The sequence below is a fragment of the Hydra vulgaris genome, chromosome 01 (assembly GCF_038396675.1).
Source record: "Hydra vulgaris chromosome 01, alternate assembly HydraT2T_AEP".
In the NCBI taxonomy this organism is placed as follows: domain Eukaryota; kingdom Metazoa; phylum Cnidaria; class Hydrozoa; order Anthoathecata; family Hydridae; genus Hydra; species Hydra vulgaris.
Window position 1 is genome coordinate 15216576 of NC_088920.1, and position 3187 is coordinate 15219762.

Consider the following 3187-nt stretch of genomic DNA (forward strand, 5'->3'; position numbering starts at 1 on the left):
AAAAACTAATAAATAAAAAAAGACAAGAGAAATAAATTCATTTAAATATATCAAAAAATTAGAATTAAAAAACGATAGTGTAAATGCTAAGTTTCAAAGCTGTCATTTGATTTCAAAATTTCTTTTTTTATATAAAACTTAAATAAGTATACTGTTTTCACCAAACTGATGTGACTATTTTTATTTTCATTGTCACTTTTTTTAAAACATTCTTATTTGACATAAATTTTTAAAAAGTTTGCTTTCTCTATAGAGGTTACCTTAAGCACTAAAAATCCTGCTGTACCTAATTTTCTTGAGACTAAGACAAAATATTTTCCAAATCTAGATATTGAAATATTTTTGGTATTGTGCTTTATCCTCCTCCGCCTATTTGCCATACTGAGGTTACATTACCAAGACCCGCAAAGATGAGTTCAGCTCATTAAAGAGCATCTTGACTCGCTTCACAAACCAAGTAAGTGAGACAAGAAAGACAGAGTAAGTGAGTTAAGAAGAACGAAGGATAGTTGAGTGAAAGTCAGAAGAAGTTGAGTGAGAAAGATAGTTTAGAGAAAGCAGACAGATATTGCACTAGATGTTAGAATGTGCAATCTTCTTTCAGTAATGTTAATTTTAACAATATTGAAATTTTCAGATTTTGAAACATTTTAGGCTCTTTTTTCAAATAATTTTTTTCAAATACGTTGTGATTCATAAACCTTTTTTGTTTTAGATCCCTTTATAATTTGACCAATTAGAGTTTTATAAGTTTACTGATTACGCAAAAACAATTATTTGCGCATATAAGAAGCCAACCTTTAATTTTAAATTTGTTAATAACACAGCATACTATTAAAAGATCATTACAAGTCATTAATAAAATACTGTGACAACTTTTTTTAATTTTGTGGCTTCCTGAATCTCACTTTTTAAATGAATCTATTTTTGTAAGTTATTTTTCGACCGATGTTTCCTATAAGATTTTGTATAAATAATGTTTTTAAATTATAATTTCATTAATCAGTAAGCTGATAAGTAAAGATATCTAAAAATTAAAAAAAAAAAAAATTAAGGTATGTATATGTTTATTGTATATTTGTATTAAAATGGTAAAATCCATAAGCACATAAAAAGTGTGAAAATACTAGTTCATAATAACAACGATAAAATTGCTTGATCACATAAAAACGTTTTTCAAATGGCATGCTTTCTAATATATTTTTACGTAAGAAACATCTTTATAGACCAAATTATTATGTTTAGAATCATTGAATCATGAATCCTTTGGTTATACTGCTGGCTTTTATGGTAATGTTCTCTGGAAGTGTTCAAGCAAGTGATGGACCTCGTAAAATAATGTGTAAGAAATATGAATTTTTAAAAATGTATATTAAATAATTAAATCTTACTTAATTGACAATTTTTGCATATGCTTTATTACCCAAGGCGATTGTTTTAAGATTACGACAAAATCTCAAAACGAGTAGAACTGAAAAGCTATGTAAAGCGAACAATTTTGCAAATTTTTGCAATTGGAAATAAGTTTCCGAAATATCTTTTGATTTTTTTGAAAGAAAAAAAAATTTTACAGTAAAATTGTTTAAACTTGTTTGTTTTTTAAACCGTTTTTTTTTTGAGAAATTAAATTGATGCAAAAATTATCGAAACTGAAAAATCCGTGTTACATTTTATACCTATTTAATCAAAAAAAAAAACAAAATGTAACTCGGGCACAAATCCGTGTTACTTTTATATCTTTTTTGATTAAATTTCAAATTTGACTAAATTTTTGTTTCATAACAAAGTGAATTAGTTTCAGAAATATTTTTTCAAAAATATCAAATGTTAATAAAATATTTCTTCCTCCGGACTAAAGCTTTTTTACGTGGTGATTTTTAATAAATTTGATAAGCTATTTTTATTTTTTATTCAACTTAAGGCACTGCGAGGGAAAACTTTCGATCTTTTTTGTTTTGTTTATTAGTGAAATTTAGCATTGCGTAATTTATAGACTATCCTTGAAATGAAAAAAAAGTAATGAAAATAAATTTAAAAATATTTATTTATAAAAAAAAAAAATTAATTAAAATTTAAAACTAGTGTCCAGTTCTACCAACATTTTCTTTTTTGTACTTTTATTTCAAATGAAATTTTCGGTAAAAAAATACATTAAATATTTTATAAAAATTTTAATGAATTTTTATAAGACTTTAATAACAATACTCTAAAATTTATAACTTATATAACTATAACTATAAAATTATATAGATTTATAACTATAAACATATAACTTTACTTAATGCTTGTTTATAAAAACTTGATTCTTCTTTTTGTTGTTTCTGTTTTTTAATAAAGATAAAACTTTTTATATTAGGTCCTGATAACTACGCTGTATGTGGAACAAAATGCAGAAACTTGACTTATGAACGCTGTTGCGTAGGAATTATCCGACCTTATTTATTATTTGGAAAGTGTGGAGAACGATGTTATTACTTCCGGACTCAATACTGCTTAAACGGACGCGTTTACGCTCGCATGTAAACACACACAATTTTTTTTTAGATACCATTAAATAACAAATATTTTCTTCTATATATTGATAATAATTACTTTATTATTAAACTTCGAGCAAACCAAGATGGCTCAAAAAACTTCAAAAGACTAAAATTAAACTCATAATATACAAAACCTATATTTAATTTTTGTTTTCTTATTCGAAAATTCTTCAATATACACATAAAGTAAAAAAAATTTTTTTACTTTATGGGTATATTGGAAACGAAAGAATAGATTTATTCATTATTGCGCACTAAAAAAGCTGCGTATGCGCAAAGAAAATTTGGTTAGCGCAAATAGGTATATAAAAAACAAACAGGAAGTGCTTACTTACGTTTACCTGGTTAAAAATGGACATTTACAATTAATACAACGTCTAATTTTGACGAAAGGCAAATTAGATGGGTTTAAATTCAACTTACCTACTCGCTCATACACCTTACTAACTCACCACTAACTTACTTACTCGCTTAAAATAGTATTGTCAGCTTAATAACGTTGCACATCCAAGTTTGGAAGAGGAAATTTTTTTTTACTTTAACATTAACGCCTTGTCCATTTACTTCCCATGGCTGTCGACACGGGCTTCGGAGTGGAGGGCCATAATCTTTAATTTCTAAAAAAAGCCCGCTTTATTTAAAAATTTTAA

General features: G+C 25.9%; 1 long non-coding RNA gene across 1 annotated transcript; it reads left to right on the forward strand.

The window, feature by feature from the left end:
• Nucleotides 1–776: 776 nt before the first annotated feature.
• Nucleotides 777–2681, forward strand: LOC136074794 (uncharacterized). Its single transcript, XR_010635443.1, has 3 exons — nt 777–929; nt 1246–1342; nt 2357–2681. It is a non-coding gene; the product is annotated as an uncharacterized LOC136074794 (long non-coding RNA).
• The last annotated feature ends 506 nt before the right edge of the window (nt 2682–3187 follow it).